The 23038-nt window shown below is 39.8% G+C and overlaps 1 long non-coding RNA gene across 6 annotated transcripts in view; it reads right to left on the reverse strand.

The window, feature by feature from the left end:
• The window catches only part of LOC138404808 (uncharacterized), a 112436-nt gene that overhangs the window by 53302 nt on the left and 36096 nt on the right, over positions 1-23038 (reverse strand). For 2 of the 6 annotated variants that reach the window (XR_011244729.1, XR_011244728.1), the window contains exon 3: positions 22679-22799. This is a non-coding gene — a long non-coding RNA (uncharacterized lncRNA). Of the gene's footprint in view, positions 1-10830; positions 10951-12202; positions 13163-13537; positions 13599-14461; positions 14656-22678; positions 22800-23038 lie in introns of those variants that run through there. The other 4 variants (XR_002202638.2, XR_002202636.2, XR_002202637.2 and 1 more) reach the window with 4 other exon arrangements.

Genomic DNA, 23038 nt, shown 5'->3' on the forward strand with positions numbered 1-23038 from the left:
CGAGAGGTTCAAGCACATCCCTGCTGAGCGACAACAAGGGGACGACCTCCTGGAATCTCCCAGATTGTTGTGAATGTCATACACTCTTGTTAAGAGTCAGAAATTCAGTCACATTTTAAATGTCATCTCTTTAGGGATGCACAGGGGGGTAACCTGTTAGCACTGTATTTAAAGAAAAGCACTAATCGATGTCTCTGCTTCAAAATAACTATGATGTTAGAGACAGTAAGAGCTGCTTTTTTTTAATGCACACAAGCTATGATTAACTAAAATTAATCTATGCCAAAAGCTTAAGATATACAGCGTCCATCGTTCACAATCCATGTCAAAGCAAACATTTTAAAACACCAACGCAGAATTAGCAGGACAAGTCTAATTTGCTGCCTTCAAATGCTCCTCACTAATGGCGTTTAATAGGTTCCGTGGGCCAAAATTGTGACAGCATGATGTATTTGGCCGACGAGCCGAGCTAATGACCGCCATCAAATGTGATTTGAGTTTTCAGCCGCGGTTATCTCACTGGAGCCCAATTTATTTAGTGTCACCTTTTAACTACAGTGTTTGGCATAGACACATGGCCGATGAAAACACGCGTGAAGGGCTATCTCCTATTAGCGCTGCTGATTGGCCGGTGATGGAGACATCTCAGGTTAGTTTCCACTTCACAATATAAAGCCGAATGCTGGCGTTTGCCAAAGAGGGTGGTGATGAATAGAAGAAGCAAGAGAGTCTAGACACAATGTTGAGGACGGGATGGAAATGTGGGGTTTGGTTGATTGTGGAAAGTTTGGATGAGACTGACGAGCTCCTTAATGTAGATTTTTAATTGTTTGTGGGGAATTATGAGGTATTTTTTTCAGCATATGCTTGACATATTTCACATATCTAACACAAGCTGTTGGCAGCATTTCATATTGGACATAAAAAGAAAACCTTAAAAATATAAATAACTCTTGTAACTAATATCAGCGATAAAATACACAGCTCCCCATCTCTGACTGTTTGACATTCACACTTGTCTTCCAACGATTTTCACTGACAGTCACATATTCGATTTCAGGAGATGTGACCAAACACAACCTCTTCTCTTTGTAAACATGTAAGCAAACATATTATTTCACTGCTGCGACACATTCCTGAGCCACCACATTCATTCCTTTAGCTCTTTTTTTTTCCTCATTTGACTTCCACTTATCAGATGTTTTTTTTTTTGAAGCAGACCCTTTCTTTTCTTTTTTCTCCAGCACTCACACACTCACAATCCTTTATCAGCTTACCATTCATTTACATGTATAATTATAACAGGCGCTTCAGGAGCCGTTTGCTAAAAAGCTTTATGCAAAATGTAATTAACGGTAATTAAAACGCAGGCCGACTTGAATGGGAGCCACGGTAGCAGTGCATCATTTACAAAACCAAATTGAATCTAATGATTTTACCATGTGAAATCAGCAGGGGGGGTCTGAGAATGTCCTGTCTGACATTAAGACCAAAGAACACTGCGGCGGAGTCACGTTGCTTCACATTTGGACACGAGCCAACTGTTGATGCGAATCTAAAACAAAGATCCATATATGCTCTGTAGAACTAAAAGCCCTGGAGTCCTTCTGTACAGTTTTCCCCTTGAATATGACCTAAAACTTTAAATTGATTAGGTTAGTAAATTATCTGCAAGCATGACTGTGTGTCATCCACATTTAGTCTAATCCACGTGTTCACTGTCTTCACACTAAGATTGAGACAAAAAGATAACGTTGACTTCAATTCGTCATGTAGCTCTTCAGTTTTTTAATAAAAATGAAATATTGATGTTGAATCTCTAATATAGTCAAAAAGATTCAAGGCTCACTGACAATTTTTTTAATCTGCACACTTCAGCTGAGTTCCATGCTGTTTCTGACACAGCTGCAGACGAACTGTTAAGAACTACACAGACATGAAGGGAGTCAGTGGAGCGCAGACGCTGCTCATTGTGTTAACAGAACAATCCTGGATCTCTCACTGGATCTCTTCCAACATAAATACTACATTATTGTCAAATCAGAGTAGTGTGGGAAATATAACATGTGAACAAAACAATGCAGTTGACTTGCCTTGATTTTTTTCCAAATGCTGCTGAAGGAAATGTGTTACATATCTTCTGCTGTTAAATGAAAATAAAAAACATACGCACACAATGGCTATGGGGAAAGCAGCTATGGTAGTTTTCCCTCACAATAAGCCTCGCTGGACTCTCTCCCATAGGCATCAAAGAAATGAAGCCAGTTAAAAAGCTAATAAACTTCAAAAGGAATTCTTTATGTAAACACTGTGGGCCTCCCGTCGAGCTCATTGAACAGGACATGCTTTTAAATTAGTTACAGATTTGCTGTAGATGAATTTCCTCCAAGGCAGAAAAAAAGCCACACACTGCATTGCACATTGGTTTTGTTGCTCTTTAGTGTTATAGACTTACATATACAAGATCACATGTACATTTACTTAAACAACCGGTTGTTGGGACATGTATGGAAGAAATATGGATAACACGACAGACTTGGCCTCTTTATCAAACCACAGCCTTCGTCATGATTTGGTCTTTATCTTGTGTGCATGTGACTAAACGCATGTTTTAGCCCAAAGCTGTCGGCCAGTGTATGTTGAGCCAGAGACAGTCGCTGAATGAGAATCTTAAACTATGCAAATCCCTTTTGAAAACCCTGATGTGTCAGCGCGGTAAAAATCACGTTTGGATAATATTCATAATTCATAGTTTATGGCTGCATTTCATGGAATTAATAGAGTCCAATGTGGAGTCCAAATTACCACTGGAGGGAAATGTCACATCTTTGTTCAGCTTCCTCACGCTTTACAGAGATAGTTTGACATTTTGGGAGATTATTTGATGTCTCGTTAAGAGTTCGATGAGAAGATTTATACAGTTCTCATGTTTGTAGGGTAAATTCAACAGCAATTAGGTTAGCTTAGCATAAAGACCCAAAAAGGTGGGGGGAGCTAGCCTGACTCTTAACAGTGGTAAGAAAATCCACCTCATCTTTCAGTATTATCATCTACAAGCTGTCGGACACTTTATATCTCATGATGTAATTAATTCAAAAATCTAAAAGATTTTACAGAAGAGTATTTGCAAGACTATTTATTGGGAAATAGAAAAGCATGCACATCTAAACTTGATAAACTAGATGTTGGAGAGAAGCAAAGACAATCAGAAGATGAGAACGTCCACATACTAGTAACATAATATTATTAATGTTTCCTCCCAGGTAACGTTTGAGACACAGGCCTCTCTCCATACTATTTCTTGGACTACATCATAGATTGTATATAAAGATGGACGACATGACAGTTCCCCAAAAGTGAAGCCAAAACGTATCCATCACCACCTGCTGGCTGAATACAGTATAGATCATAAAAAGCGCCTCCCACATGTTAGTGGATGGGACATGAACTAAAATAATCAGTTTATGTTCAAGAGCTCATATTTCTGGTAAGTTTGGTTTTATTTAGTTATTTGATGCAATAAAAACTGGACATGAATGACGGCTGAGACCTGCTCTGATTGGTTGAGTGCACATGTCGACTGGACAGTGCGGCTCCTCTTTCCTGTCTCTACTTTGCAGAATCTGCCTCCAAATGCACACGATGGAGGAATTTGCACTGGGATATTTTGGATTCATTTTTGGATAGTGGGAGGAAGGGGAGACTCGTCATCCATCTTTAAATAAAGTCAGCAGGCTTTACCTTACCCCACCTGAGCCATGCTAGTCATTTTGATTCCACCTGCGTTTCTTTATGTTAAGCAAAGCTACCTTTTCATTGATTAAACTTTAGAAGTATGAACCGTCTCATGTAACTCTTGGCAAGAGTGTGTATGTGTATCCAACTTATCCTTAAACCAATGTGACCATTTCTCTAAGAACAGCCCTTTATAAAGGATGATAAAAAGCATTCATGCCACAGTTTGGCAGGAGGTTTATAATATTTGTCTTTCTTTTTTCTCTGCTCCCTTTTTTTTTTTTCTTCACCGTGTCCTGAGTTGAACTTGGCTGCAGGCGTGTGGAGGAGAATGGCACCCCTCACACAGTTCAGACGTCTCCCATTCTTTTCAGCCCCTTTTTCATTGCTCATCTGTCGGTCAGCTGGGTATAGACATCAGCCCTCTCTCTCTATAGACTCTATGCCCAGACGTCTTAGGGCCATAAAACTGTCAGCCAGGATTTACTCAAGATGGAAGAAGAGAAAAGCCAAGAAATAAGCTCCTCTTGCACATGTTAGTGGACAAAGAGAGAAGAAAGGGAGCGAGATGGAGGCATGAGTGTGAAAAAAAAAGCTTGAGAGTAAATAATGTGTATAATGCCATGTGGCAAGAGCCTTTTGATGGCTGAGCTCGCTGCAGGAGATGATGATTACATAATGAAATTCAACTACAAGGAACAGAAAAGAAAATGAAAAGGGATGATGGCTTCTTATTGATCTTGTCATTCGCTCACATATCTGTGTCCCATGCAATACTTAAAGCAATGCTGTACGGAGAAAGAGCCACACTAAGAATTAAATTTTCAAACTATTATTTACGTCTCTTTCAATAGTAAAAATGTAATTTCAAATTGGAACAAGGAAAGTAGATGAGCACAATAAAATTATTCAAATAAGCTGATCTGTGAGTGCACAAGATTTCAAGTATCATATATTTATTATATACATGTTAATTGTATGGTATCAAGACAAATACGTCAGAGTAAATATTGCGTGTCTTGATGGCCACAATAGTGCAAGATGATTAATATCTTCCTTTGTGGGGTGGGGAGCCACGTAAGTTCTGATGCATTGTCACCCATTTCCTGCAGGAAATGCTCAAGGATGGCACACTCTGTCGATTTATTCATAAACCTCCCCCCCGCCAACACACACCAGCAGTGGAACAAGGTGCGATGGACTGAACGAGGCCATGGATGTGGATATTGATGGCTCTATTAGGATACTACTACTCATAAGGCATCATCTGCTCACTTGTGTGTGTAATACTGACAGCTAGAATAATAATGGCTGTCACATCAGTGAGGGAACCGGTTGTACCCTCACAGCCCAGAATGTATTGCTCCTGTTTACCTTGCATTTTTTCCTGAAAGTGTTGGGTCAGCGCAGTTTCAGCAGATACTCGTCAAACCTAAACCTGCTCAGAAGGTGGTGATATCCACTGCCTCTGACATGACGGATGCAAATGATTCCACATTTGCACAAATTATCTCTGATTGTGTGGCAGCATGAAAAATAATGTGATATGACTGGATGACAGGGAGGAGTGGGTTAATGTAGTCAACTAACTCACATGACACATCTGTTTTTTAAATACAAACAGCTACTTCCAAATTAGAATTTGTTTTTACCAAGTAGACATGTTTAAAATATAATACTTACCATTGAGACTGTATGTAAACTGCTACACAAAACAAATGAGTGTGTCAGAGCACTTTGGGTCTGTATACGCTGGTTAAACTTCATAGATGTTTGGCAGGAAAAGAACAATGAATTTAAAATATAAAACGAAACATTCAAATTTGACCCTGAATGGAAAAGCCCACAAATATCTCTAAAAAAATGTGTTTGTCTTTGTGCTGGGTGTTTTTCTGAGTTCATGCAAAGTGTGGGTACTTATAAGGGTTTACACATTTTTACTTCTGACACTATTTATCAAAAAAAGAAATTAAAGGAATAGGTTGACCTTATTGTTAGATAATATTGATGCACTCTCACTTCTTCACAATAACAGTTGGTTAGCTTAGCATAAAGACTGGAAACGGAAATAGGCATACTTTCAAAAATGCAAAACAATTTTCATATATTGGTTTTTAACACTTGTTTTTAAACTTTGACTTGTTTGTATAACCCTCCTATCAACCCTTGCAAAAATAAAACTTTCTATTTCTTTTAGAATATGTCTTAATCACAAAGTCTTTACAGTCCATTGAATGTGGATTTGCATCATTCTGCTCTGTAGGTGGTCTCCCTCCCCCCCACTCTCCACTGAACCTACTGTTATTAAACAACTGTAAAAAATACCACCGTGCTATACTGACAAATAGATAAACCTTTAGGCTGCTGATGTTTTATGTGTTACAGTGTATTGTCAGCTTATCATAGTGAGGTGGGACGAGTTGGGCAGATTCAAGACGATCAATCACTGCGACAGCATACGCTCTTACACCAGAGGAATTATGAAAGTCTGTAATTGTTATTCATGAAACATACCATCTGACAAAGTAGGAATTTCCGACCTGCAGCAGGTTCACCAAGAGGTGGAGTCGGAGAACACGTGCAGCTTTATTGACAGCTCAGGGGAACACGATTCCCTTCAATGAATATCATTTGGCATATCCCCGTCCCACGCCTTCAATAATTTACAGTATTGATTTGAAACAAAGTCATACACTGTGAAGTGGATAGAGGAGTACAGTGCTTTCATTTAATGCTTTAGTGATCTGCGGCCTCTGACTTGGTACACAACAAGCAACAACAATGAAACATACGTCTGAATTTGGCCTGTAGGGAGCGGTGACACAGGCATCTGTCAACGTGAAATACAGACGAGAAGAGACGAGGTGATATTCAGTACAGATACTTCACATGTGACACTTCCTGATCCCACCTAGCAGCATGATGAAATGCATTATGGGCCAAATAAAACTCAATATAAAAAGAAATCACTTAATCCACTTTCTTTTTAAGGAAAAAAATCCTTTGCGTTATTAATGGTATTGCCCCTCGACTTTGACATTTCCAATCAATTACAGATTGTATCCAGGTGATTTAATTCGATTTCATGTTGCAGTGGAGCGATTTTGGGATGCACGGCATTAATCAAAGAATTATGCGGAGTGAAACACAGGGGAGGCTTGTTGTCACTATTACAGCCAAATCAATCAGACTGTGCTGAACCCCCCTCTGAACACACAGGGCCATTTCTATCCTCCTGGTAACTTAGAATCTCTGTGATGCAAATGCAACACACAGCTTTTCTGCTGTTTTGACACTGTCGTTTGAGATATATTAAAAAAACAACCGATATGTAATAAAATGCTTCATTTTATTTCAAACATTTTCAGAGGTAAAATGAATGCATGGGGTCTTATGTGACATTATTCTACAGCTGACATTTATGCTCTCTTATTGTGAACAGCTCATTCTTAACCAAGAGGTAGAGAGGACTTCTTGTGTCATGTGTGTTACATGAGTTACAGACTGAGCTGCTTCTTCTGTCCCCCACAGGCATTTCAGAATAAAAGAAAGCTTATAGCATTTTTTCTGATTATTATTGGGAATATCAAACATGTTATGTCCTTTTCCACGAGCCCACTAGAGAATTAAAATAATCGCTCTCATCTCAATGGCTCTCATTCTTCTTTTCCCAGAGAGATTGATGCTGCTGCTCGCCAGGTGAAAATCATATCCTACCCCCCACTTGGTATGCACTGTGTGTGTAGGTTTTCTTTATCTGTGTGTGTGGTTCTTTAAGCAGGAGGCAGGGGTCTGTTTAGCCCAAAATATAAAACAGTTATTTCCCAGGTTGGACCGCCATGTGTTCAAAGTTACAATGTGCCTGTAATAAAATCTGAGTGCGCTCATAATTCACACGTCTGCTTTTCCGAGATGCTTATCTAACCGCAGAGCAATTAGCACGGGGCTCCTAGACGTTTTCACTGTATGGCTTTATCTGATCCCGACGCTAATATAACCCAGCAAATTTAAATAAAGCTAAACAAAAGGTCACCGATGGGCAATTGCGCTCAGATACTGCACATGATTATCTAATATAAAGGCCATTACTGGACTACCGTGCAGGAGCGTCATATCAGTGGAAACAAGACTATTTCTGTGCCATCTGAAGCCACTTCATGGCGATTCATGTGGAAAGCCTCCTCTTTCTTCTGGTTGGCTGGAAATCCAACTGCAATCCCCCTGAGATCTGACTCAATTCACACCTCTGAATGACACACTTCAACCGGACTGGGATGAGGAATATAAACCATCAAATCCCAGTCTGTCCTGCGCCACTCGGTTCATGAGGGAAAACCCTGGTGACAAGACACTGCGCTACAAAATCATCTCTGAATAAGTGTGGTATTGATAGCGATATTATCCTGACTAACAGTCGGCTAATAACCCGAAGTGATCCTTTTTTAATTTGACTGAGTCGTATGGAGACCCTCTTATCAGTGGTGTCATATGTTCTGTGTGATGCAGCTCCAACAACAGGCTCCCAGCAGGGGAGCGGAGGATTAGAAAAGGATTCCTCTGACATCTCTGGAAAGCGCACTAAACAGCCAGCTGTCTCCACTGGCAGCCGCTGCAGCCCATTCAGAACCAAAGCAGGCAGAAGCGCAGGCAGGCCGCCGAACCAGCTGCACAGTAATTAGCCTATTAAAATGGAGATCTAGGTACAAGTAGAGGAGCTATATGAAAATCAACCATGTTCATATCTTAAGCTCTTGGCAATGTCAGAGTGGATTTGCGAGGCAGGTCTTTCTTCTTTTCGTCTGGAGACTGGAGTCGCATTGTCCGAGCAGATCATTGTTCAGCCAGAAGTAGTTTCACGCAGCCAGAGCTTTCCGAGGCAGACTCAAAGGGTTTGTCACAGATTCAAATGTGGCTTGTGAGTAAAAACTATCTCAACAGAGGTTACAGACAGGAAAGAGGTTTTTTGTAACATACAATTTATCATAATCCATTAATCTAGTGTGAAATTTGCCTTGTTAGTTGTTATTGAGACAAATTAGTCCTGTTTATCTTCAAGTATAAGATCATTTAAAGTATTTAACTCTTAACTTAGTCAAGACAATCTTAACTACTGTATATTAGTTTGAGTCAAATGTTTACATGGACAGCAATATCCAGACCCCTGACATTATTCAGAGTAGGCATTATTTTGATTGTAATATTCCATTCATATTCCCTTTACATGTTACAGAATTATGATTCCCATTAACATTCACGTCCTCACACTGGAATCCAGGGCATGAGATGTCGAGCAGTGGGTAACTGCTGTAGGTCAATTTCAAAACATGCTGTGAAAACTACAACAGGACGTTATATTGCGATTAGGACGTATACATGTCAAGAAGATGCGACTAAGGTCAGAATACTCCACATATCTTCATTTGGTAAATGCTTATTGTGAGATTGATGTTATTGATGTTAAGGTAATCAGAAAATGCTGTTTACCTGGCAGTGTCTTTATTCACACAATTGTCTGAACCAGGTTATAATTGTTGAAGCATTTTTGATGCCACCATTGTATCGTCTGGTCTCAGTAATACAAAAAGTAATTAAAATCAAGATTGATTTGATTTGAGTTAGAAATCCTTTTTACTTGATAAATAAGTCTAATAAATTCGATGTTAATGTTGCTAAATTAAGCCACCGAAACTGGAAAATATTTGGAATTTCTGCTCAATAAATGACAATCAACAATAAAGCCTGTAAATCAATTTGTTGATAAATTTGTTTATGTTTGAGTAAGTTTGAGTTCTAGTTTCTCTATAAACCATCTGAACCAGTTTTACATTGAAATTGTAGAAGAAAAAAGAAAGATCAAGCAGCAGCATGACATCATTAATTCCTGCAGGAGGGACCATCCCTCTCCTTGAAGAATGACCGCCCGTTTGCACATCAGTTACAGAGGAGACATCAGTCTCTGGTATAACAATGTTGAATCACTGCCTGGATCAACTGCCTGGATCGACAAAATTAAGCTCCTAAATTTCCCTAACAGAGTCTGATGAGTGATGAATCTCTCCGGCTGCCGGGCACGCTCATCCCTCACCAAAGACATGTTGATTGTCTTTAGATGTTTTTTTTCCTTTTGACACTCATTCCATGCATTTAGACGCAGAGTGAGACCATTGGAAATATTGGAAACTGAAATGTTCAGCACAAATGTTCGACACAAAATGGTTTTTCGCTTTTCGTAAAATGATTCTGATACCTGGACTATCCATGTTAAGCGACCCAGAGTATCCAATCCAATACGAGTGCATTTAAAAAAATTATATAAAGTATTTTTACATCTGTGTTGACCAACCTTACGTGGAAGTGAAGGTTACTATCATTTCTCTCCTTTTGCTTGGGTTATAATTGGCAACCCTAGTGCCACCTCTTGAAACCTTGGTCTTGTTGTTACACTCTTACTCGTGTGACATTCCAGTGAGAAATATTGTCAACTAACTTGCTGACATTTTTTCATTAAGGTCTTATCTTCCATGTTGATTTTACACGTTTTTCCGTTTTTAACTTGACTGTATGTTCTATTTTTTCCAGTTTTGCTGTTTTTATATTGACTGAGTGCTATGTTTGACTTTATTCTGTAAAGCATAGTTTAACTGTGTTTTGAAAAGTGCTATAAAATAAAATTGCTGGAAATCACTTGTTGCCAGTTGCAGTTTTGGAGCGAATAAGAAGAAGTGATTTGGATCAGTAGATTTGCGCCATTGCCAATGCCTGCAGTATTGGAGGCATGTCCGATGATGGTATCAGTACTATATTTTTATTTTGAGTGATCAAAGGTAGAGTGTCTGTAGTGTCTGCAAGAGTTAATGGAATCGATTTATTTTGCATCTGTTCACATTTGAGTAAACTCAGCCAGGTCGCTCTTCTTAATGAAGAGCCCATTAGGCTGAATTGGAAAGCACAAATGAGCACAGCAGATATATTAAGTATTGACTTACACAGACATGCATACTAACAAGTGCAGAGGAAATGGACGCGCCTCTCTGATTGGACCGGGAAAGACTAGAAAACACTTCTATCAGAAACGATCAGACGGCAGGACAGAGCTCGATTGCAGATAGTTTTTAATGAGCATCACACAAACCCGCCACGATGACTAGAGACAAAATTGTTGAAGTTGATTTTCTTCTGCCTTAATCTCCCCGTGCTCCGGTTGGCAGTGTGGAGCTGAAAGCAGAGTGTTAATGATGAACATTTAACACATGACCTGCAGAGACCGACCTGATTCTTTGACTTCACAACACTGGACGAAAAAGTTACATTCTCAATCACCTCAATCAATACTCCCATTAAGCCACAATCAATTCACCATTAACAAGCTGTTTCTCCGCAAAATCGCCTTCCGAAGATCGTTTCCCGACTGGTAACGCAGAGAAAAATGCACACGCCCCTGAAACCATGGAGTTCCTTTGTTGTTTGTTTTTTTAAATGAAGAAAAGTGTTGCACATGTTTTAAAATCAGCATTGTGGCCAGACTGTTCGATTTGATTCATAAAGGTCGGCGCATCAATTTTCTGTCTCACACAAACATATCAATCTTCACATGAATATTTAATGACTCGGAGCAGACAGTATAGACATCTTGTTATTGCCTCCCTAACAGATGCACCAAAGTAGAATGGACAAAGACTTTTTTCAGTGCAGTAAATTAAAGAACTACTATATGAAGTCTTTACACTGACAAGTTCCTTTCAGTTGTATCCTGACTCTATGTCACCACCGCTTTCCTCTACTGCAGCTTTATGCTAATGGTCTTTACATTTTAATGAGGAGGTCAAAAGGGGGAGGGTTGTGCAATTTTTTTGTGCGTGAATAAGTAATATCTCTCAACATGTACTATCATCAAATAGCTTTTACTTAATTTTTGGGGGGGCTTTTACTTTGTTTCTTTTATCCTGATCTTTTAAAATTACTTTTCAATGATGTTGTATTACTTATCTGCTTTCTTTGATTTTTTTCTATATCATTTGCAAGTGCAACCGTTGCATTTCTGAAAGAGACAGTGTGTGTAAATTGGAGCTGCATATTAAATGTCCCATTAAAGATATATTTTTTTAATGCATTTAGTTTATTTATTTGATAGTGACAGTGCTCGTTACAAAGACAAAATACTTTAAATGAGCTAGAGTTAGCTGTAAAGGCACATTCTCAACTGTTGTCTCTATAGCCAGTTCTTACAAGGCAACCTAAAATTAAATAATCAATCCTATATAATTACAAATATGGATAATTCATGTGCATTATACGCACCGTCCAAACTAACTGCCCAACTAGCCCAAGATTTAAACACTACAGTGGATAAAAACAAGCAAATCTGATTTAAATACTACACCTGATATTAAGATAAGAAGTTGACTATGCAAGTGGCACCAATGTAACCAAAGGTTTTTATGCTCATTTGAAATTTAAGCTTTAAGAAAAAAGTTAAATACAAGGTGCAAGTATAACCAAACTCAGTATAAACCATTATGTACTTGCATGTTATCAAATGGAGTGATGAAAAAATAGCAGGAGACAAAAACAGATTTGTTTGTATGAGGCAAAGTTCCTCAAATTAACACACAAATACCAAATTTTCATAATGCGGAAAATGAGGCTTTTAAAAAAGTGCTCTTTGAATTAGTCATCTCGTCATGCTCTCTTATTCTGTATTGGTTTATTGGCACCCAAACTGAAAATCAACAACACCCGCTGTTTCTCACCAAACTCCTAATAGTCGTATTACAGTATTGGATGGAAATAGAAAAAATTAATTTGCATTTTCTGTAATAGATTCTCAAATTGTGTTCAGATATTGTGCTACATTATGTCAAAAACCCAGTTATTGTTTGTTTTTACTTTGACGTGTGCGTGTGGTGGTGGGGGTTTTCCAGCATTTGTCTAAGCTATGTGGAGGGTTTAAAGAAATCCTCAATAACATTGGGAGAGTCATGCTTTTTTTCTTTTAAACCAGGACACATATGGTTCAGACTCCATCACCAGCCCGTACAGTAACAGTGGTGTCAAACCATCACATGCAACACATGACATCTGAATAGGCACACTGCCATACACTGCGCCTCTAATCTCCATACTGAGGAGGAGCACACAAATTGAAGAGAGACAGTTTTATCCATGGATGCACTCTTCCACTGTCTGGGCTCCAGAGTGTGGGTGCAGAGATAAACGTGGTGGAGGCGGGGGATTAAAATGTCCAAAACATTCAGACTGTTTAATTGAAACCTCCCTCGGGAGGCCGCAGAGGGGACCGAGGGGGTGGGAGGGCTGTCTGGGGAGCGACCGCTGGAGACCTCTCGTAGGTGAATCCATTCCCTCTTCGCCTCTCAATAGAAGATGATGAATAGTGTGACATCGGTATTCTGCTGGAGTGCTCTGTGGCCTTAATGTCAAAGAAGGGGCACGGGGGGGCGTTGCTGATCAGTAATCATTAAACATTTAATCAAAACATTAAAAACATTTTCATTTTCTCAACAGGCCGGTTGGATCATCCTTTGTAAAATGTGCCACGCATGTTCCAATCTCAATTCTATACAAACTCTATATATTAGAGTAGGCTTTACTACAGTATATTACATAAATATATCGCAATTCAATATCTTTTATAATATATTCGTTTCAGCAATCAACATCTTTTTTAAACTAACAGAAAAGAATACTTGTGCTGTCAGACGCCAAAGTAATAACATTTCATTTATCAAATAGAATGCTAAACATTTTTTTTTTCCATTAAGCTAGAGCTGTTGTTGTTTTTCACCTGCTGTCAGCTGAGACTTGTTTCAGACCCCCTGCGACCATCAAATGGAGAAGCTGCATAGCTATTGGACAGATTGATGTTTTCTGATACGTTAGTGGAGCTTTTGCACTATATCCACAACATCCTGCATTTTCTTTGAGCACTGCATTGTGGGAGAATATAAGCAGCAAATTCACACATATGATGATTTCTTTTCTTTGTTTCTTCACATTAATATTACATTTCTCAAATATTTTACCCTCAAAACCTGCTTCTGTCACACTTCCTTGGAACAGACCCATAATACATGTACTGTGCGGGAAGGGAAGGAATCCAGCTGCATTGTGGGAAATGTTTCATTGTCTCTGGAGCTTTACAAAACTCAATCTCTACATTCATTTTGACCATTATCTTGTTATTAAGTCTTGCATTATCTCTTGGTTTTGTATTTGACAAGAACAAATGAGCTATCATGATGAGGGGATGATCTGCTGATCTAACTTCATGCACATTTATCAATACACAATCAATTACAAGAATCAGGTTCTTTACGTTACTGTCCACAGCAGGGGTTGGACAAAATACTGCAAACGTTACATAAGCATGTAATAAATTCTACTGAGGATCATGAACAGTTTTTCTTTTCGGTTCTGACTGTTGATTCAACACTGTTGTCATTGTTCAGGACTTAAATTGTTTTTGATTTCAGATTGTTTTATTCATAGTTAATCTTTATTTCAGACTTTCAGGTTCATATCAGTTTAAAAACAACTACGTGACATTTTTCCATTGTTGTATTGATACAGTGTTTCCGAACTTAGATATGTTTCCAAATCATTTTGCACATAATTTACAAGGGATAAAATAATGAGTAAGTTTTAAGTCCACTGAGACCACTGTAGTATCTGATCTTTTGTGCTTACCCATCCCTCCCATAACAGAGCGCTTAACTATGTGACTGACGCTGCTGACTGATGGCCTTTGTCAAATCAATGAGATGTGAACAACTGCTGTGATAATGTTGTTAGCGGCATCATTTTCTCCTGTTCTTGGTTGAGCTGGTGATTGATAGAGTTGGGGGCCAGTTTGTCCAAGGTCAGGAACCGAGTGGGAAGCGGACTCGCGGTGGAATATGTGTCCTTGAAAGAACAAGCAAAATGGACTATGGAGCAGTTAAAATGACGGAGACATCAGTCGCAGACAATCTCCTGCTCTGTTCTTTTCATGTGAAAGGCAAACTCGAGACTCAATTTTCAGAACATTTGCCTGAGTTCATGTCTAAAAATGGCTTATGAAAGACATGAGTGGGTACATGACAGCAGATACTGACTGTGACTCATTCCTGGGAGAACATCTTTCACATCCATTCTGTTAAATGCATTCAACATTAACCTGTGAAAAGCCAGGAGGGAAATAAAGAACAGCCTTCAATTAGCTTCACAGATCCGAGTTCAGTAAATGCAGAGAAAATGCAGCATTGAATGACAGAAGATACAGCGTCCGTCAGAAGGAGCCTTTTGTGATGCGTCAGTTAGTATCACTTTTCTTTCATGGTTCTCCAATATGGTCCTAATGACTATAAAGGTGTCAGAGGCTGCAGGAGGTGCTGGATTCAAATGGAATAAATTTACCTTCACACAAATCACCACAGTGCATATTAAGAGTACCTTTGTCTGGAAATTACTTTTCAAACACAAGTTTCAAATGACTTAAGCTTAAAAAATAAGACAATAGCCATTGACTTTATTTGTTATGGCATAGCAGTTGTTATTGTTACTGGGTGGTGTGATTATGTCGGTGCTAAACTTCCATCAGTCTCACTTTGCATCAAATTCACCAGTGTCTGCTGTTGTTTGGATTCTAACTTTGCCAAACTGAGAATATTAATTAGCTGAGAAAATACAATTTTCTGTTAAACAGATTAGCGATGCTTACTTGATTCCCAATTAGCTGCTTAAATAAAGCTGTATGCTCTCGTCTGCGCGGAGCCCGGCCTGTTTCAAAGCTAATACCCAGTATGCAAATTCTGTTGAATGCGGCAGCGCAGTAGTATTCAACAAGAGACAGAAAACAAATCAGTCTGGGTTTAGTTGCTTTGATCAACAGAGAAACAAAGCATGGCAGTTGATTTCAAAGAGGAAAGTTTGACTACTCGTTACTGCGGCATTAGGAAAATCTGGGACTTGTTTTACAACAGGAAATATTTGACTATGCTCCTGTACAAATAAATGATTTCAAGGACTAAGGTGTGATGGGTTTTGCTAAAATCATTTTTATAAAAAGAATCTTTGTTTAAATTTAAATGAATTTTTCAGGGTGCAACTGCAGTTTTCTATCAAAATAATGTGGATGCATCGAAGGACCAGTGGTTTTTTCTTTGACCAGCATAACGAGATGAAGCAGATTGTAATGAATCATTTAAGAAGAGGCAGGGTGGAAAATGACATCTTCACTTCTGCTCTTAACCATCTGGTGGCACTCTTCCAGCTTTAAAAGACCCAGGAGTGCCTTCATGTGCAGTCCCAGAGTGGGACCAAAAGCTGCTGCGCCCACTGAACAAAGGCTTTTGTGATGGAGATCACATTCGGCTGATCCGTACAGTAACAGCAGCACAATCAGATAAAGCATCTGTATGTGCAGTCGCTGCTCATGTTTCTCCGTTATCTGTTGAATCCTGCTGAGTTTGCATTGTGAGGTTCACACATGCATGTTGTGACAGACAGATGATGATTAATGAGATGAATCATCTAATGATTAGATCAGAGAGTTAAGACCCAGTCAGTGAACCACACTTCTGCATTATAACTCATTAACTGCTGAGGTTGGTTCATCATTGTCAGATCGACAAAGATATCACAACATTTCAATAATATCACTATTTAGGGAGAATCTTAATTCTGTTTTTGTTTTCTTTTTTGTGAGGGAAATCTCTGGAGTTTCATTTATATGACACGGTTGTGGTCAGAAAATCGGACTGATTTAGTCGCTATCAGTAAAAGTGAATTTCTGTTGGATGTGAAATTAAACTGTGAACACATTTCCCTGCACAACAAAGTAGCTGAACTGATGTGGTGATATTTTGGCGGTAAAGTTAACGCAGCCCTTATGGCAGCTGTCCTTTGTGTGACACAACGATTTAACAGCAGCAAGTCGCACCATGAGCTAATGTCCTCCGAAGAATCAAAATGACCCTTGTTGTGAAAGGACTTCAGTCGAGCCCCTCTTCTCTCTGAGTGGTGGTGGCCCCCTTGCTCCACGCCCCCTGTTTTTGACTGTCAGCAGCCCCTCCTCTCTGCCCCTCCTCTGCCCTAATGAGCCTTCTCCTGGGGCAGGGCTTTACCTCCTCCAGGGGTAAAGAGGCCATCATGTTGCTCATCTAAAGACGACACATAGCCATGACTTCCCCCTAATTGTGTGCCTGTGTTGGCTCATTTGTTTTTGTCATTAAAAATTCACCCACATATTTCCCCCCCTCCCCACTGATAGACCGGCTGTAAGCAATTTGGGGGAGCAGATCGTTTCTGCTGGCTTGGGAGGCCTTTGAGGCCCATCTCTCTGATGTGTAGAAACACCCACAGACACACAAAGACTTGCAAAAGTACAATAACAATATTAAACACATAAACGCACCTCTTTATTCATGCATGCACACAAACACACACACAGCAGTGAAACCCCCTTGGGACTGTTTGCGTATGTGGCAAATTTCAAAGTAGTAAACATCAAACCCAGACTGGCTGCGACCTGTAGGAGAGGAGACCTTTAGCTGGCACATTAAATATTGATGCGCTAAAGTTATGCAGATTGTTTATTGACTGGCCTCACACAAGAAATGGGGGAGGGAAAAAAAAACCCTGCCTGCCTGGTCAACTCCACTCCCGGTGTAATTAGTTTGATTTCTGAATACGATTTAAATGTACTTCCTCTTCATGACAGTCAGGTTGTAATTCCAGGAACAAACAAGCAATTGAGAAAATAATGAAAAAATATTGTGCTTTGCTTAAGTGCTCCTCTGGAGTACTGCTTGAGTTTGCACAGAATGGATCCATGACTACAGACACAATTAGTCTGTAATACCTCAATCACACGCAATTACAGCTGATTCAGTGTAAACAAGACCCTCCCCTCTGTCACTTGACTTGGCTGTGACATTTGCCAGGTGGTGTTTTGCCTTCACCATGCTCAGTCTACTATTAGTCTAATGCCCCACAAGCATCCTGTTTCTCACTGGAGGCAATTAAGACACAAATATGGTGAACCTTTGAACGCAATGTATAGTTAGCAGGAAGTATGCAGTTTTATTTATTTATTTAAAAGGGTGTGACAACAGAATATCAACTGTGCTCTTTCTCAAATGTCTTCAGGAAAACTTACACTGAAATCTTCATGAGTCGAAACATTTCCTGTTATTGCAAAAGCGCTGGGTACATTTAAGTGGAATATTTTCATTTAAAAGTTAAAAAATGAGCCTTTTAGACAATAGGATCATCCTGTAGATTAGAGCCCGACCGATTTCAATAAAAACAGTTGATACAATCCTTTCACAGTCATATTGGTGTCTGTGTTCATGGTTAAGGGGTAAAATATCAAGCCTCACCTACATTTTACATTTCAATTATATAAATAATTATAAAAAATCATGGATTATCAAAAGTTAAATGCAATTTAATTATTGATCAAATCAAAGTTTAATCAATTGTTGCTTTCAAGCGTCAGTGCAAAGACAGGATAGTCATTTATCTCTCAATAGAATCCCCACAATTTGCCTCATTTCTTTTTGTTTCATACCACAGTAGTAACACTGTATATGAGAGATATACTGTGTTTAGCTCATTTCTGTTCACTACATCAGCTGTTTCCTGTTGATGCTGAATCGATTTTTTATGTGCCACCATCTACTGAGCTTTGCTGCATCATCAACTTTATCCATTCGAGACATGCTATCTTTCTTGTGTCTGACTATTGGGGCTTTATCTTTTAATAATAAAGTAGTTATTAATAACCTATTTGTCAATATAAGATTACTCAACATCTGTCAAGCTTCAGGAAAGATAGAATACAGCAAATTTTCTTCATTTTTCTAAATCTCAACACTATAACAATAATAGATCTTTATTTCTACATCACTTATCTAAACAAGGTTATTAAATGCAGCTGATTAATTGAATAGTTGGGTCATAATGTTTCTTTAATTGGGAAAAATCTGTAAAACAAAAGGCTGAATTAATGAGCGCTTATTCAGTGCTTTTCTTTCTTTTTATGAAGGGATATACAGAACAACTAGTCATTTATAAAGGGGTATTTAACAAGATACAGAGCACATAATGCTGCATTGTTCATGAGAGTATTACTTTCTCATTAAATACTCAGAAAAACTGTTCACTTAAATTGCACTTGGAGCACATGTGCATGAGCCAGTAGAAGTCTGACTGATAATGTCAGCTTCCCTTTAAAGACAGACTGAGATGTAAATTGAGCTCAGAGAGTTTAATCAAGACACTGAGGCTCTTTTGTTTTTGAGTCAGACTACCTGCTGCAGAGAGCAGGGATGTGGTGGAGGGACGAGGGTTTCAATATGTAAAAGGACAAGCAGCAACATGACACAGTGACTGAGAGTGAACCGTGTAAACAGAGGAAGGAGGACACGCATTTTTGCCACAATTTTCTTGACAAATTAATCCTCTGTCTCTTTTACAAGTTAATGTCACATTCCACATTAGCAGTCATTGTGAAATCTCACCTCTGAAAAAGATGATATTACTGATCCAATACAATTTGCAGTGAAGATTTACACTGTGCAGGCTCATTATGAGAAACCTCGATGAAGAAAATCTAACAAAAATCAGTAAAAACACCCAGGTGAGTCACCTAAATCAGATATTGGCAACTGACACAGACTCCGGTGCCTGGCGCTGCCTTGATGCTGGTGCCAGCCAAGTATTTCCAAGTGTTATGGCATGTCCTGACCTTCTGTTCATCCAGCCTGCCCAGCATGGGTGCATTGCTGGGAAAGTGGCCTGAGCCAAGCAGCACCATGTGGCTAATCCCTTGATGACAGCACAGTGCCAAAAGATAGGACACCTACAAGGCTGGCACGGTGGAGGACCACGGCAGCGAGACCGAATTCACAACAATGTTCCTGATTCATCTCAGAGAGCTGCAACAATAGATAAATGCCAAAATAAAGAGGGAGACAGTGATGCAGTGTTTTCGCCTTAGGTGAGACACCCGTTACTGTCTTGACATGACAGGGAAGACAGAGATCACAGGAGATGCTCAGGAGAATGGGCTTGTGCTTTGTATGTGCGTGGCAGAGCTCCTATTGCTGATACAGTCGTTCATAACCCCTTTTTGAAGCTTCTGTTATTCCACACTAACACACACACACACACACGGAAACACTCAGATGCATGATCACACAGTTACACACACTCGCTCCTCCAGCAAGTACACCTACACACACACCACATAGCACTGCAGATGATCATAGGTTTGGGCAAAGGTCTTTTTCACATCTTGCATTGTATGTAAATCAATAGCACAGAAACTCTCTTTTTCCCTCCGATTCCTTTCATTGAAAGTGTTCTTACAGATGTCAGCCACTGTAAATAACAGAAAAACAAAATCCTCACACTCAACACATTGGGGGGGGGGGGGGGGGGGGGGATGCTGGCATCCATGCTCCAGTAAGCAGACATTAGAAGGCGTCAGTGTCGGTTTACCTCCATGTTTAGGTAAGACAACCCAGCTGACAAAAACACACTGATATCTGCAGAGAAAATTTAATTAGAGCCTGTTTTCAAGTGTCATCAATGCATGAATGGCTGCTCTGATGGGCATGTGTGTCCGTCTACCAGGGATCTGCTGTGAAAGAAAACTCTGGAGGAAAGAGAGTAGGGGAGGGAGAGCAGGCTTTTCTGTATGAGTGCATGTAGGTGGAGGGGATTATGCTGACTGCCTGATTGGCATGCAGGTGGAGTGCTGCCGTCTGAGTGCAGAAATTGCAGAAACCCTCTGACAAGCAGGTGCCACTCAATCATGCGAGCACCATTCAAGCCCTTTTCCTCAAAGCACAGATGGCGCAGGACTGAATAACGATTCCGCCGCCGTTACCCTTCCAAAATCCACACAAACACGATGAAGAAAATGTTCTCGAATTAAGAAGTCAGCTCACGTCCAGTAAAACTGTTCACTGCTCTGGCTGATAATGATGCTAAATAGAAAATAGATGAGTCCATGTGAAATTATGTGTGAGCAAAACTGTCTTATCAGCATTTCATGCTAACGTGACAGCTTACACTGCATTACACCAGCAGTTGATCGCTAACGTTGCTTCTGCATTGGGCCCTCGGGGAGTTCTTTTCAAGAGGTGGCTTCTATTCCCACCCCGCGCAATATGGTGACCGAGACCGCGTCAAAGTCAGGCTCTGCTATCGAGCACCACGTAATTGTGTGGCCTCATGGAGAGCTGGTGCATGAGGTTCAAACTTGCCTTCAGCTACATTCACCCCACAGCGCTGTCAAAACCAGAATGAGTGAAAAGAAGCAGAGAGGAGTGAATGCATCAAGTTTGCTGCCTCGAGGGAACGATATAACCTTTTTTAACACATCTGCTACAGAAAAGGTATTACAGGGATTTTTGATACCACACTGGTGCTTTGTAATGTAGGATACAGCAGGAAATAAGGTGAAGAGAATCACCTCTGCTTTGACAATAAATGATGTATTTTTGGGGGGTGCAGAGGTCTAATGCATTTCAGTAATGGCTTCGCACGCAGACTATTTCACAGTGACTTATGTTCAAGATTCTCACTTTTTTATTTGAAAATTTCTCACATTTGAATGACAACCGATTCCACTGACAATTGCATGAAATATTTCTTTCAGCAAACTGTGACCGCTGCAGAGATTACTAACTGACACCTCTGCAGCCGATCCAGTCTCCCAACCTCTGATGGCCTTTAATTCAGTTTATCATCATCACTCCTTTCTCCTCCTTTCTCATCTGTGCCCAGACCGTGAAGTGACACCTGACCTCAGCGGGTCCTCGCAGGTTAACACAAAGCCTTACAACTTAGAAGAATGACAGTTTAATTTCTGCCAATAAAGCACAGAGAAGAGGCTGGATGAGCAAAGGGAGGAAATAAAATGAAAACACAGCACAATCCCCTGGCAATGTGACAATTAGCTCCTATCAGCATTTCTGCAACCTGCTGTATCACAGTATTTACAAAAGGAACAAGTGTAATAAAAGAGGTTGTGGAAGGATTAGTCAAAGTCATCACACTGGAAAACACTGCTCACTACATCCCCAATAACAAGGATACAGCTTGTATTTAAATGGTAAATCCAGTCTTATTGACTACTCAAAGCTAGGGATGAAAAGACTAACAATAAAATTCAATGTTTAATCTTTCATTTATCGTGATGATTTGGTTGATACTTGAGAATCAACCAAAGCCATCAAGTGCAGTAAGCAGCATGCATTTGGTTGGTGTTATGTTTGATGTTTGGCCATAGCTATATGGCGTGCATTGTCTCATTCGAAGAATAAACAACATCTCTAAAATACCCTCACAATATAGTGATAAATGTAACTGCATTTACTACCATGTCAACACTGAGGTATCTGCTGATAACAAAAAAAAAGACCTAGTGTTTCCCAGCCCTGCTTTATTTTCATTTTTTTCCCCATATGTTTGCGATTACTACACAGTTTCGAATATAATCTTTATTGATGGGAAAAGATTCAGTGTTTTGTCATGGAGTAACTGCTTTAGTTTATAGACCAGCCAGTGTTTGGATCCTGAGGGGCTCGCAGTAACATGCTGACACCGTTTTAACCATTTAGTTGAAAATGAGAGGAGATGTGCCTTGCAGTTTTATGATCTTATCCCACTTGGCGAGATTTCTGTTGCTCCTGGTGTATGTCTAACGCCCAGGGCACGGAAAATAGAGAACATGCTTGTGTTCCGTCTTTCTCTCTTTCTCTATGTATGTGTGTTACGGTTACAAACACCTACATGAAAAACATTTGTCTGCACGCTCAAATACTTCTGCGTGGGTGTTTGTAACCACTGAGTGCTTGCCCCTTGTTTAAAAAAAAAAAATAGGGAAACTGTGGTACGTGTCATCTCCAAGCCTCTCAGCAACATGTTTTACCTTTTCCTGGTATCTGTCCATCCTGGGCTCAATGGATGGCAGAGTCAGTGAGCAGATCAGGGCAGGAGGCTTCAGATTAAGTGCTGGCTGTGTTTAGAGTCGGATGTCGATGATGAGTGACCTGTAAAGAAGAGATGACAGTCAGAATCACATTCCACCGTAAAGTGTTAAACTACAGACTCTCTGACAAGCACCAAGAGAATGAGGGGTTTTTATGCCTCCATGCCTGCGACAGACGTGGGAGGAGCCATTATGCTTTCAAGTTGTCCTTCCAGCCATCCAATTCCCGTTAAAATGATATCTCAGGAACACCTTGGACTCAAGGATGGACTGATTAGATTTTGGTGATCAAAGATCAAC

The sequence above is a fragment of the Paralichthys olivaceus genome, chromosome 12 (assembly GCF_024713975.1).
Source record: "Paralichthys olivaceus isolate ysfri-2021 chromosome 12, ASM2471397v2, whole genome shotgun sequence".
Lineage (NCBI taxonomy): Eukaryota > Metazoa > Chordata > Actinopteri > Pleuronectiformes > Paralichthyidae > Paralichthys > Paralichthys olivaceus.